Raw genomic sequence first — 16,128 nt, forward strand, 5'->3', positions numbered from 1 at the left:
TGTGTTTTTGGTTCATTTATTGACAAATTCACCGAATACGTAAGTACTAAGAAATTTAAAATTAAAACTTGTGACTTCTTACAGCTTGTGAGAATTTATAGAAATCACATACCTCCCGTGTTCCCGGTAAAGACTGAGAAAGAGTTCAACATTTTGTTACCAATCCAAAAAACTTTGAATAGCAACAAGCACAGGGCTGTGATAATCCTCTGGGTGTTGTGTAAAACTGACGTCATGACACTTTATGGTGTTATTATATTATTTAATCATGTGCACGCAAAGTGTTTGTTCGTGACAACGGATTGTGTGAGCTATTTACTGAGCAAAACATTTTGTCATTCGCACAGTGATATTTCTAGATGAGAATTATTTGAAAAAGAACATTATAACATTTTGTAAAATTAAAGTCGGAAGCAGGAAGAGTAAAAGGTTTTATGTCACAAATGTAAACAATAAAACTATCAAAATAAAATATACATCGGAAAGAAAGGTCGTTCCCATTTAAATTGAACACACACACGTGCATATATATACACATATACCTTATTTTATACTACTGAAAGGTACCATTTTCACTGAAAATTTAAAATTTTCAAAGAGGCATGATATGATTTGCTATTCATTTCTTTTTTTTATCTTCAAAAGTAGCCCAATTATTTATTTCTGCCTAAGTAACTGTGAAACTTTTAGTGTAAAGCTGTAAAATGGGTTATCTGCGCTCTATCAGCTTCTGGGATCGAACCAGGAATTTTACCATTATAGCCCTCAAGCTTATCGCTGAATCACAGGGTGACGAGGTAAAAGTAGTTTATAAAAATACCATATATATATATTTAAAAATCACCGTATGTTAAAGTCCTTACAATATGTCATTCAGTTAAAAATTAAACATATTTAATTATTGTTTACACACTAGTCATTCCTGACATATTTTATTTCTTTGAATACTCTCGGTATGGTTAGGACATTTGACTTGCAGTTTCGAATTCCATTCCCACCAAACATGCTCGCATTTTCAGCCGTTGGGGCGTTATAACAATACGATCAATTTTACTATTGTTTGATAAAAGAGTAGCCCGAGAGTTGGCATTGGATTGTCATGACTAGCTGTCCTCCGTCTAGTCTTTTACTACTAAATTATGGACAGTAGCCCTCATGTAGCTTTGCGCGAAATTCAAAATAATCTCAGATTACAAATATATATTCTATTATTCATCGTAGACAAGCTCTTAGCTGCAATGAAGGTAAACATCTGTTTCAAAAACAAAACAACAACAAACAAACTTACTAGCAACACTAGTTAATAAAAAAACCTACGGATACAGTGTCAGTTAACCTTATAAGTGTATCGGATAAATGAAAAAGATGATCATTGGCTTCATTTCTTATGGCTTGTAAAAACGTTACTATGAGCTTAGACATGTAAGTTAACCTCTTATCCAGAGGTAACCACTCCTTTTTTGTTGTTGTTCCTGGCTATAAGTTGCAAGAAGTTCATCTCACGTAAATGATATCAGTAACTTCTGTTGATAGAAACTTGAATTGCATCATTGTATTACTGTATAATTTGTGACGTTTAACTTTCATATCATATGACAAAACTTGAGGTAACCATAAAGCCAGATATGAAAACATTTTTTATATATTTAGTACAATGTACTACAGAAAGTCTTTATCCTTCTGTCATTAGTAGCAAATTCCTTTGCCATTGCCTAGCCAAAGTACTTACAACTCTAAAGTCCGGGACTCGATTCCTCGTGATAGACACGAGTGATAACACGTTGTGAGTTTACTCTAAACACAGCTCACCTCATTGGCACAGCGGTATGCCTGTGGCCTCACACCGCTAGAAACCGAGTGTCACTACCACTGGTGGGCAGAGCACAGATAGCCCATTGTGTGTGTTGTGCTTAATTCCAAACAAACAAACAAAATATCCAAAGCTGCAACAGTCTTCCATCTCACGTGTGCAAAGTACTATTTGTACAGTTTACCATTAAAACGTTCAGGTTATAAGGTATTTATTCATTTCCTTCAAGACTTCTTGAGCCTAAGTATTTTTCTAACATCATGAATGTACAATTTACCTATTTGTCACCGACCATGTTTAGACAGCAGCTTGTGCACTCGTGATTTATATTTCTTTGAAAGAGCAAAATCTTTGTGAATTATTTTGTGAACAGTTGATTAAGTTGTGTATAACTTGGTAACTTCCTAGATGTCCTGGAAGATTAGACTGCGATATTTGGTAATGACAGCGACATCTATGCATGTGGTAGAATCAGGGTCGGTCTTAATCACCCTGGAGCCCCGGACATAATGCAGTAAATGGGGTTCCGTAATGATAAGAAAACTCAGAAGTAGATTAAAAGACATAGCATCGGGGGCCCTTCCATGTGTAAGGACCCAGATAATTTCCCAGTTTGCCCAACAGGTATGGGTGGAATACTATTTAGGCGGTTTTTACATTCACATATGATCTTTCCTTGCCGATGTTATTCGTTTTATTATAGCTATTTGTCATTGTTTACATCCTTTCTCGGATATGGCTGTGATAACTTTTTCTCATAAGAGTATATTTGGCAGTGTTGTACTAATGAATGATCGAAAATTCAATGAGAATTAAATATATAGGTGTTAAACATGTTGCTTTCAGTGCTACAGCTTGCATCTGTGGTAACACCATACCCCATTAGCGTATACCTTTCTTTATTTTCATAAAATGAGAGTAACCCTTCGTACACACAATTTACAGAGTGAGATGAGAAAATAATATTTCTTTTTTGAATTAAAATAATCAGTATATAAATGTAAGATCTTCCAAAGTAAGAGGAAAGGATATTGGGTAATATGTTACGTAATATGGATTATTGGGTTGATTTACTTTATTTTTTCATTAAATATGCTTATTAAGTCTCTGATTCCATTACGCTGTTCATTTATATTAGTCACCATTATGGAGGTTGGTGTGCCGCCGTAATCACCTTATATGTTATATTTTTTTATTAACATGTTTTTATTTTAATGCTGTCATTAGTCATTAGGAGGGACCAATTTCCTGTTAATGTCTGTAAGCAGTAAGTGGTAATTTTAAAATGTAGGGCTTGTGGGATGAAAGAGCTACATATATTCATAATTTGTATGTTCTTATTTCACTTTATATCTAGGGCTTCCGAATCGAGGTTACACCATACATATTAATTTATTAAAACTTGCGTGCTTTAGTACTTGACCTACGTTAAAATATAAAACACGTACCTTTAGAAAGACTGATATGATATATTATATAATGACAGTTTTTATTCCACTTTAGTAAGTCATAATTGGTAAAATAAAATACAATTATAGATTACGTGGGTTTACAGTAGGAAAAAGGAATATTTAGGAAAAAAAACATTAAAATAATTGTTATAAAAAACATAGGAAATTGCTATTTTCTGAATAGGTTTCGTGTGAAATATAAAAACCACCAGTAACGTGGTGTTTATTATTTTTACTGGTAATATCTACTTAGCTGACTTTGGTACTGACTATTTGTCAGTATTAATTAGATCTTAAATCAAACTCATAATTTTCTCTTCAAAAACAACGATAAATAATGCTATTGAAATTATATATCATAAATGGTAAAATACGTTATAATCTCTAAAATATTCATCAGTAGATAACTGGCATACTTCCAGCATTCACAGGCTTGTTTCACGTTTTTAGCCGCGGCATAGCGGCTCGTCGTAAGTTTGTATTTCGAGTACAAATTTTTAGCGCACAACTCCGTAATCTATTGACCGATTTGAGATCTAATTACAGTTTTGGACTTAAAGTGTCAAACGTTTTCGATTGATGCATTTGACCACACCCAAAGGATCGTGGACTAATTCTTTTAATCCTGCCTCAAAGAATTTCACTTCGAGAACAGGCTGATGGAGATCCTAATGGGTAATAAATCGAATCGAGTAATCACGCGCCCCGCACTTGTTTGTTTGTTTTTTGAATTTCGCGCAAAGTTGCTCGAGGGCTATCTGCGCTAGCCGTCCCTAATTTAGCAGTGTTAGACTAGAGGGAAGGCAGCTAGTCATCACCACCCACCGCCAACTCTTAGACTGCTCTTTTACCAACAAAAAGTGGGATTGACCGTCACATTTTAACGCCCCCATGGCTGAAAGGGCGAGCATGTTTGGTGCGACTGGGATTCGTACCCGCGACCCTCGGATTACAAGTCGAACGCCTTAACACACTTGGCCATGCCAGGCCTCGCGCCCCACTTGGTATTGCTGGTGCACAACAATACAGCTAATAAAAAGGTCTCATGGAGTAATTTACTCTAATCCTGCCTAAAATAATTTCAAGTGACGCAGTTATTATACGGTAGGCTACGTGTGCTATGCCCACCACATTAACCGAACTATTCGATCTTACAGTTGAGTAACAGAATAGCGTTTTCCCTAAATAACAACAAAGTATACATATGGATACATATATATATATATATATATATACATACTGTGGGACGGTGGGGTTGAGGGTTTTGTACAAAAGTAAGCACAACGCTATACAATGGGCTTTCTTTACTGTGCCAGCCTTCAAATGTACTGCTGAGCAATTAGGAAAGGTAGGGCTTATTTCTTTGTTTTAACACAAAACCAGATAATTGGTTATCTGCGCTGTATTCCCTGTGTGATCAAATGTTTGTTACAAATCTTTAACCTTATTGCACTGCTGAATCACTGGGGAACATGGTTTTGATATTAATAAAATTTTGTAAAATAAATGTATAATACTGACAAAGGGTTATACTAATAATTATTTATTTAAATATACATTCATCTATATAAGCTTCATAAATATATGAATGTAATAAAGCATATAAAAATGAACTCGCAAACCATGTGACACACGCACATATTTGTAAAAAACCCTTTGAAGTTTCTGCTCATTTTTCTGATTAGATTTTCTCTTTCCTCTGAATCTTTTATAAATGTTTTAATTTTTTTTACATTTTGCACATTCGCTGTTTACGTTTTAATATAATATCTTGAACTTTCTTCATTAAAATTATACAAATTCTAGTTTCAGAGAATTTGTATAAGATTCCCGTGTCTCCGTTTAATACAGTTTTCTGCAGTTGTTAAATAGTATATTTGTTATCATATTCAAGTTACTATGGTAATATCAAATTGGGAGCACAGGGGGCGGAGCCTTCTCAGAATAGTCACTGTAGATGCATCTGTAGAGCAGAGTTGAATTCAATAAAAAGGAATGTAATTATCATTATATAACATTATCTTGTAGAATAATATGAACGTTGCTACGTGGTCAGTAGAAACACTAAATTAAATTATTATTCTATTGTGAAATTAATTGACCTAGAAATGGAAGTAATTCTCTTTGTTGACAGCTCTTGTTGTTACCAGTGCTGTTCCTTTTAATACATAAATTTAGCACAAATTTGGGAAGTTTGTCTCGCCTTCTTAGAAACACAATGTTTGCACTTACATGCTTTTTTATATAATTATTATTGTGTGAACGTTTATTTTGTAATTGCTCTTGTTACAAATTATTCCACAGTTTTCTGGAAATTCACCCATCTTGCGGAATGTTCTTTTATTTCTGTTTTTTTATTTTAATGAAGAAGCCTTTCCGATAACGCAATAAAAAGTATGACAGCTTATAACGCTAAAAACGTGTGCTATGTAGCTTTGCGCTTGGCAACAAACACATAATTGATAGAGCGCGTGGCCGATTCTAGGATATACTCTTGAGACGTGGATTCCACGTAGATTTTAATTAATTTAAGCTTAGCTATTCTCCTATAAGTAGATGCAGCTAGACACCTGAAAGCAATGCTTACAGCAGGATATTTTGCTGCTAAGGTGAAGTATTCCAAGGGTAGCAAATGTGCCTAATAGAACTGCAGTTAGATTTCGAAGCTGAACCACTGGATCAATTCCCTCAACATTTGATTCAGTTCCATTGTCAATGAAAATTACTACAGTTAAACGCGTGTACGATTTCTATCACAGACGTAGCCAGGTAAGGGGACAAGGAGCCCGGCCCTCTGAAAAATCTAAGCGTATTGATCACATATTATTTTTCAGCTTTTAGATATAATAAACTCGTTTTGTATCAGATAATAAAAATAAAGCTTCTATAAACATTATTACATTTTATTTGATTTAATGACCATTTTATTGAACATTTACATCAATTTCAGCTCTTCAGTTTATTGGCTTCCCCTTAAGATTTTCTGTTCACCCCTCTCGAGTAGAAAATGTGTCTACTTCACTGGATTCTACAAGTTCATTGTTATCTATATTTGAAATTGTTTTAATGCAAAATGCCCTTTAGTGACATAGCGATACTTCTGCGGATTTACAATGCTAGAAACCGGGTTTCGGTACCCGTTGTGGGCAGAACACGGATTGCATTATCTGTGACTTTCTGTTTAATAACAAACGATATAATGTAAAATAGAAATTCTCTAGTAGCTCAAATCAATTTCACTCAGCATAGCCTGCTACAACATGTGTGTGTGTGTGTGTTTCCTTATAGCAAAGCCACATCGAGCTATCTGCTGAGCCCACCGAGGAGAATCGAATCCCTGATTTTAGCGTTGTAAATCTGAAGACATACTGCTGTACTAGCGGGGGAGGGCAGATTCTCGTGATTGATCGATGATGTCATATGATTAAGACTGGTGAAAGAGCAACTACGTATTAATTATTTAGTTTTGAACAGTTTTTACTACTACAAAACTATATTTAGTTTTGAACAGTTTTTATTATTACAAAATTGTATTTAGTTTTGAAGAGTTTTTACTACTACAAAATTATATTTAGTTTTGAAGAGTTTTTACTACTACAAAATAATATTTAGTTTTGAATAATTTTAACTACAGCGTAAAATAATATTCAGTTTTGAACAGTTTTTACTGCTACGAAATAATATTTAATTTTGAACAGTCTTTACTATAACGTAAAATAATATTAAGTTTTGAACAGTTTTTACTACAACGTAAAGTAATATTCAATTTTAAACAGTTTTTACTACTACGAAATAATATTCAATTTTGAACAGTTTTTACTACTACAAAATTATATTTAGTTTTGAACAGTTTTTACTACTACAAAATTATATTTAGTTTTGAACAGTTTTTACTACTACAAAATTATATTTAGTTTTGAACAGTTTTTACTACTACAAAATTATATTTAGTTTTGAACAGTTTTTACTACTACAAAATTATATTTAGTTTTGAACAGTTTTACTACTAATATTTAGTTTTGAATAGTTTTAACTACAGCGTAAAATAATATTCAGTTTTGAACAGTTTTTACTGCTACGAAATAATATTTAATTTTGAACAGTTTTTACTACTACAAAATTATATTTAGTTTTGAACAGTTTTTACTACTACAAAATTATATTTAGTTTTGAACAGTTTTTACTACTACAAAATTATATTTAGTTTTGAACAGTTTTTACTACTACAAAATTATATTTAGTTTTGAAGAGTTTTTACTACTACAAAATTATATTTACTTTTGAACAGTTTTTACTGCTACGAAATAATATTTAATTTTGAACAGTGTTTACTACAACGTAAAATAATATTAAGTTTTGAACAGTTTTTACTACAACGAAATAATATTCAATTTTGAACAGTTTTTACTACTACGAAATAATATTTAGTTTTGAACAGTTTTAGCTACTACAAAATAATATTTAGTTTTGAACAGTTTTTACTACAACAAAATTATATTTAGTTTTGAACAGTTTTTACTACTACAAAATAATATTTAGTTTTGAACAGTTTTTACTACTACAAAATAATATTTAGTTTTGAATAGTTTTAACTACAGCGTAAAATAATATTAAGTTTTGAACAGTTTTTACTACAACGTAAAGTAATATTCAATTTTGAACAGTTTTTACTACTACGAAATAATATTTAATTTTGAACAGTTTTTACTACTACGAAATTATATTTAGTTTTGAACAGTTTTTACTACTACAAAATTATATTTAGTTTTGAACAGTTTTTACTACTACAAAATAATATTTAGTTTTGAATAGTTTTAACTACAGCGTAAAATAATATTCAGTTTTGAACAGTTTTTACTGCTACGAAATAATATTTAATTTTGAACAGTGTTTACTACAACGTAAAATAATATTAAGTTTTGAACAGTTTTTACTACTACAAAATTATATTTAGTTTTGAACAGTTTTTACTACTACAAAATAATATTTAGTTTTGAATAGTTTTAACTACAGCGTAAAATAATATTCAGTTTTGAACAGTTTTTACTGCTACGAAATAATATTTAATTTTGAACAGTGTTTACTACAACGTAAAATAATATTAAGTTTTGAACAGTTTTTACTACAACGTAAAGTAATATTCAATTTTGAACAGTTTTTACTACTACGAAATAATATTCAATTTTGAACAGTTTTTACTACTACGAAATTATATTTAGTTTTGAACAGTTTTTACTACTACGAAATTATATTTAGTTTTGAACAGTTTTTACTACGACGTAAAATAATATTCAATTTTGAACAGTTTTTACTACGACGGAAAATAATATTGTTTAGAAAAGTTTTTACTGTAACGTAAAATAATATTCAGTTCTGAACAGTTTTTACGCTGGAATGTTCCGAGTGTGCATTTTTATTTTGAACAGTAAAATAATTTTCTGACGATGGTTGTTTTTAATGTTTCAAAATTCCTCCTCTCCGTATATATACATACATATTACAATAATAAATTTGACTGCGGTAATTAATATAGTTCTTGAGTGTTAACGAGTATGTATCACAGTGGTGTACCTGCTGACCCACAAAGCTGAAAACCGGGTTTCAATACTTGTAGTGGGCAGAGTACTGATAGCTATTGTGTAGTTTTGTGATTAACTTAAAACGATAACAAACAGGTATTTATCTGTACAGAGGTACGTTAACTAATACAGCTTTAAATGGTTTAACTAATATAGTTCAAATTGTTGACGGGTGTCTGTATGTAGGTACGTTGACAAATATATAGCTCTGAGTGTTGACGGATGTTTATACAAAGGTACGTTGACAAATATAACTCTGAGTATTTACGGATGTTTTCAGAGGTACGTTGACAAATATAGCTCTGAGGATTGACGGATGTCTATATATAACTCCGTTGACAAATATAGCTTTGAATGTTGATTAATATCTCTGTTTCTGAAATGTATTCAATATCTGCATTTTATAACGTTCACTAAAATCTTTATTTCTTAATGTTAAACGATATCTAGAATTCTGAACGTTAAATAGTACCTGTATTCTTTCATAAATATATCCCTCAATGTTGAATGTTTATCTGTACTTTGAGTATTTTAATTTACGACTGGGTCCACAGATTGTCGTATTAAACTTCAAACTATCTTATAAATTAAAAGAGGAAGTTTGTTTGGTTCGTATAATTCAAGATATTATTCTCTTATCAACTGCAAAATTGAGCATTATGTAGATGTGTGTTTGTGTTTTCTTATAGCAAAGCCACATCGGCTATCTGCTGAGCCCACCGAGGAGAATCGAATCCCTGATTTTAGCGTCGTAAATCTGTAGACATATCGCTGTACCAACGAGGGGCCATTATGTAAATAAATGCCACTTAAAACCTGTTTTAAAGGGAATTATTAAGAATGACATGTGATTTCATCGAAAAAAAAATTGTTTTAGCAAACAAAATATTAAATATAATTTAAATTAGGTTTAATTATATAGCTAGTTACTATTTTATTGATCACAATTACAGTCAGTTGAGGGTATGTTAGTTTTTAATGAACAAAGGTACTGTCGATTAATTCCAGTGTGATGTCGTATATTTCCGGTTTGAGCTGAATTATACTGACTTTCAAAAATATCTTTAGCCTAAATCAGATTTTCGTCTTAATGAACAGTTGTAAAGATAGTGTTTACAAAAGCAAAACGTAGTTTATGATGTAGAATTTTTGATCTGCTTTATGTGTTGTGTACTTTTCAAAAGGTTTCCTGCTGTCAAAAGAGCCTCTTAATTTAATATTATAGGAACTATTTAATTTAATAATAGTTAAACGAATTTTACTGAACAACAACACCCCAATCAAAACAGTTATTTACACGAAACAACATCTGAGAGTCGAAAATACATGGCACCACAGTTAAATCAGTACAAGTTAGCAAATTGTTTTCATGGAAAACAGCTGTAATTCAATGCTGGTGGCGTGTTTATGTACTGCACTGTGAACCGACTATAATAGATTTTACGAGCGCAAGTGGATGTGTGCGCACACTCGTACATTTGTTCCGTGCGGCACGCTCTTCTCGGAACTTGAACACCATTATCAAACATACTTTTAAAAGTAAGGTGACAGGACCGTTGTATATTTAGTATCAAAGCTAAAAAAAAGGGTTAACATACCTTCATTACAAACCCTATATCTAATGTTAGAAATAACATTATATTGATCGATAAGTAGATATTGAAATGACAGATAAAAAATGCTTCCGTGTTCTTGTCTGAAAGAATACTGTAAAGTTTGAAATAAAAAATATCAGTTCAGTTTTTTGACAAGATAATGTTACATTTTGTTCGAATTATTAAAAACGAATATCTTCTTTTAATAACTGCAGGGTTGGTATTTTAAGGAAACAACGTCTGTTTAAGTACACATGTACGAAGATTTATTTCAGTTTTTGTGGTAGGTGATACGTAGAGAGAATGTTAGTTCCACTTTGAAATATAATTCCACTGTTGGATTTACAACGCTAAAATAATTCCCTCGGTGGGCTCAGCAGATATCCCTTTGTGGCTTTGCTATACGAAAAACACACAAACACACGATAATATTAATAACATTCATGAAGCCAACGACTGGACTTAAAACGGTAGAAATCAGGTTTCCATGGTCGTGGTGAGCAGAGAATGGATAGCCCATTGTGTAGCTATGTGCTTAAATTACAAATATACAAAGTGTGTGTGTTTGTGTGCTCATAGTACAGCTTGATGGTTTTCTCCAGCTTTAAAAAGCTTTAATTATTCTAAGTCATTATTAAAAGCTTCAGATCAAACAAGCAAATTCCCAAAAATTTTTCCCAAGGGAGAGGAGTTAGCAGCAAATTTTCGTACTAAAACGATAAAACTCGGGGTTCGATTCCTCGAGTCGGCCAGAACGAAGATAGTCTATTGCATATACTTTCACTGAACAACAACGTCCAGCAGAATACATAAATGAATTCACACATTCCAAAGTATTGAATAAAGAATAAAAATATTGAATTAAATAATTACAAGTAAAAAAATATATATATATTCATATAACATATGTTTTCAGATTTCTTAAACTTCAAGAATAAAACTTGATCTTGACAAACAAGAGAGGTTATACTATTCTCTGTTATGATCAGGAAATTGCGTAAGCGAAAATTTATTTTTCTCAGCCTTTTTTTTTTCTTTCTTTCCGTGACGTGTATTCTAAATTTTAAGACGAAGTCGACATGCAGTCTACGTTATGCGTGTTGGTTGTCCTCTTATAGCTTGTGACTAGTTTAGTTTCTCTGCCTCGAGACTGAGAGTTTACGAATATTTCACGTTGCAGGTATCATTGTTTCTCGGCATGAATAATTTCAGTTGGGTGTGCTATTAATTTAGAATTACGATCCAATTATTTGCTTGTTGACATATCAACAAAACGCTTGGGCAACACGAAGACATAACTGTCGAGATTCATTAACTGACTATTTTTTCAAAAATAAAATTATTTTTTATGATAAATAAATTTACCTAACGACTGGAAACCTAATTAACTAAATAGCTTACTACAGTATTTAATTATTTTTACGCGTTTTAAAAATAAATATTTTTATTTAACAGACAAATTAGTACCGCTCACTTGTAGTGTCTCCGCCACCGAAAATTGTGGAAAGTTAGGTTTTCACACTCTTGTGTTTGTATGTATTAGCAAAATTTCTCGAAAACGGCTAAACGCATTTGGACAAAAACTGGTATACATTCTGACTATGACTCAACTTGCAAGTGGTAAGTTTTTATTTTATAGGGTGAAGGTTAAGGGTCACAGCAAGATAAAATCCAAAAAATCACAAAATGTTAACATGAAACTTAGTGAACATATGTGGAATATTACTTCTCATTGATCTGCCGAAAATGGTCCGTGTTTATTGATGACGATGAATATGCGGACACATTTTCGTATTTTTTTGTGAGCCAAGTGTGACAAACGCTGTGTGGCGGAGGAATACGCTTTACTAAATGCCCTTCTGATTTAAGTATTGCAAAAATGGCTACTGTATATAAATCGTTGATTATTAATAACTAATTTTATGACTAATACATGCTAACAGAAGTTGGCTAACAGAGATAAGAATTGAAGTTTTGAAACTGAGAGGTACCTTCTACGACAATGACCTAAACGGTCAGAGCAAAGATCCTAAAGGTTAAGGTGCAACGTCTCTAATTGTGAACTACTGATCAAAGAGAGGATAGACTGTCAACAGCATCCGCCGCCACGAGAGTTTGGTCCGACGCTTTCCCGTATAACACGAGTGATTGTTACTTTTATTACACGTCAACAGTTGAAAGGGCGTTGTGTAGCCTGACACGCCAACAATTAGGGCGCACGAAACTCAAAGAATAATCAACACATTAATTCAGTTGTAATATTTACAAGATTAATAGATAGGTTTCTTCATATTGAGGTTTTGCAATACGTTTTCACTGCACTGAAAAGGTGCATTGCTGTGAAAAAAAATTTAATATCGTGTATTTTGTCCAGAAATGACTTTTTCATGGTGGAGTCAGTTTTATATTTCACCTCAACTCTTGGGAGATTTCTTGTAAATTGGTACTGAAAAGTTTACGTAGAAGCAAATGTTTTCATCAAGGTATATGACAAATTTTCGTGATTTTTTTTATTGTGGAATCGATTTTATGTTTGAAGGTCTTGATATATGTTTTTATTCACACTATCAAAAATCACAAAATAAAGTTACATTTACACTATTACTTCGTATGTTTTAAAATCAATAAACAGAAATTTTATTAGGAATTAATATCTGGTATAATTATATTAACCATCACAAGATGTGTTTCTACCCTCTAAATCAGTGATTCTCAGCTACGTAGTTGTTGTTGTTTTGAAGTAAGCACAAAGCTGCACAATGTGTGCTCTGCCCATCACGGGTATCGAAACCCAGATTTTGGCATTGTAAGTCCGTAGACATACCGCTGAGCCACTGAGGGGCACCTACGTAGTACACGTGGATGTAGAAGTCGAACGAAAACGCTGCGGCAAGCCTGAAAGGTTTATCACGGTGAAAATCGAATTTTGAAAGTCGTGGTTTACACAACACAGATGCCCGTCATGTATCTTTATGCTAATCAACAAAAGAACAATAATGAATAAACAAAGATGGTTAAAAATATTGGCAATCAATGGTTTACTTGTGTTACTTGATTAGTTCTACTACTGTTTCACTTAGGGGCTCATATATAAAAAGTTTGGAACTTGTCATGTGTACTAGAGGCCGGCTGTGGGTTAGAAGTGACCCCAGGAAAAAAAAAAGAGCGAGAAGCTACGCTAAATGTTGCTTAGTAAAAACATATGTACCAGTGCTATCTATACACTACCCAAGTTAAACTAAATGCATTGTACAAAATTTTAAATTTATAATCCAACGTTTATTATTCGACTTAGTAAAGCAAGACCACAAAATTTCGTGAACTCATTCACATGAGAGTAATTTTAAAAGAGTTGTGTAATATTTTTAACGCTCATTCGCGCTACGTGTGTGCCAGACTGTGAGATATTATTGGAAATTTGTGTACGTGACGAAGCCCGATGTATGTAGTGTTAAAAAAAATTATTTCGATGTTCAATGAGTCAACCGAATTTGTTTTTCGGTGTCTGGGCGGTCCAATCTGTCCCTCCCTTCCTGGTGCACATACTATAATCTCTACAACCTCTGAAATTAAGCATTGTTTCATTTGAGATAAAAGCTTTAAGTAAACGGTAAGAAATTGGCCATTAAAATAATTATTAATGTATGAATTGCGTATGAAGCAGAAAATAAAATAATAAATTAATCAGAACTTTGACTAAGTTGGGGCAATAATTTGAATGATGCACAAATAGTTCCAGTTGACTTCACCAGTTAAAATGTATTTATATTCTGATACATTAAGGATTTTGAACTAATTTTATTGAGTTAAAATTATGTAAGTCATATAGGATACTGAAGAAGAAAACAAATAAAATTGTATGCCTATGAAACAACATATCTTAATAAATTTGAATATTTTATACGGTTCTACGGTGTATACGTTTTAGCTCGCCATCCAGATAAAATATTCCGAAGTTTGGTTTGAACTTGGGGCAAAGTTACACGAGGGCTCTCTGTGCTATCCGTCACTAATTTAGCAGTGTAAAACTAAAGGGACGGCAGATAGTCATTACCACCAACCGCCAACTCTTAGGCTACTCTTTTACCAACGAATAGTGGGATTAACCGTAACTTTATAACGCTTCCATGGCTGAAAGAGCAAGCATGTTTGGTGTGCTGGGGATTCAAACTCGCCACCCTCGGTTTACGAGTCGAGTGCCTTAGCTTTCTGGTCATGATGGGCCTCAAAATATTCCCTATTTCTTCAGTTATCAAACGCTATACACAAAGTAATTTATTATAACTCATAAATTGCAGAACGAAGTAAAATAAGGGCAACCGCGTGTTTTACAAATATTTGTAAGTCTTCAGATTTATAACACTAAAATCAGGGTTTCGATTCCCTTCGGTGAACACAGCAGATATCCAGATGTGGCTTTGGTATATGAAAAAAACACACAAATAATTTAATTTATTACTTCTATGGTTTCACCTGTAAGCCATGGTCATAATACACGAAATATATGTGAAACGCACAGTTATTTTTCCCAATTCTGTTATTGTGGAGTTTCACCGCGTATCGATGGTTTCAAGTACTAATTATGTAAGTAAAAAACACATCATTAATAAAGAACTGTGAATAAAAACTTTCCAAGTAGTTTAATTGTATTTCTTGTTTCACGAATATAAATCATTGGATAAATAGTCACAACTATTACGTGTTCTTTTTCCCTGAAAGCTATTCCAAGGTAAATCTTCTCGTGCTATCAAATCATTCCGGGTCAACCAACCTTGCTGACGCTTGCGGAAGGATTTTGATATAACAAACAAACAACAAATTTTCTTTTTTTTCCGTTGCTAAGAGACAAGTGAAGCAACCAGAAGCTGAACGTACAACTGCCAAGACACTGCACGTGCATTTGTGACGAGTTTTTTTTTTTATCATGTTTTTATAAACGTCGATAGTTTGATAAAAATACTACTAACCAGATAACTACTGTTTGTTGAACAACACTATTTGAAATACATTAATAAGATATGTATTATTTCATGAAATGTAAGTTTGACAAATACGATTCTTAACGCCCAATGCTGATATGACGCAAGAATTATTTCATTCGCTCGTTTTGTGCTTATAGTTTAAAGTGAAATATCCTAAGTAATACGATATATAAAAAGTAGTACTTATGCACAGCGCCGTTATTTGCAATCCAGTCTCTAAATATCCGTGTACGTTATGTGTAATGTACATTCTTTATAAGTCAAATCTTCATTGTACAACTCAGTTGTTTGAAACGCGCAACTATTTTATATAAAGTATAATTGCGTCGAAAGGCAGGTAGATAGATATTGCGTCAAAAGGCAGGCAGATAGATATTCAGTTATGTTTCAGAGTGTCGAGAGGGAATAGCTGATTCGTTTTTTTATGCGCTCTAGTTTTAGAAGAACATGCATATTTCTGTTTCAGTTTGGACTACTAACAAATATACACCAAACTCAGTTCTTTAATTAGATTATAAAACAAGAAGTATCATGTATGGTTGTTTATATAAAGCCAAGGTAGACTGTTTTTTTAAAAAAAATATGGCAAAATACCAGTGTTTGTTGTAATTAGGGACACAGATATATAATTCCCGACCCATATCTTATTGCCATAGGTATATTTAAACTACAAGAAGTAATTCTTAGGAAAGATAGCTGTGGTTCAAGTGT

Source organism: Tachypleus tridentatus, chromosome 1 (genome assembly GCF_004210375.1).
Source record: "Tachypleus tridentatus isolate NWPU-2018 chromosome 1, ASM421037v1, whole genome shotgun sequence".
Classification (NCBI taxonomy): domain Eukaryota; kingdom Metazoa; phylum Arthropoda; class Merostomata; order Xiphosura; family Limulidae; genus Tachypleus; species Tachypleus tridentatus.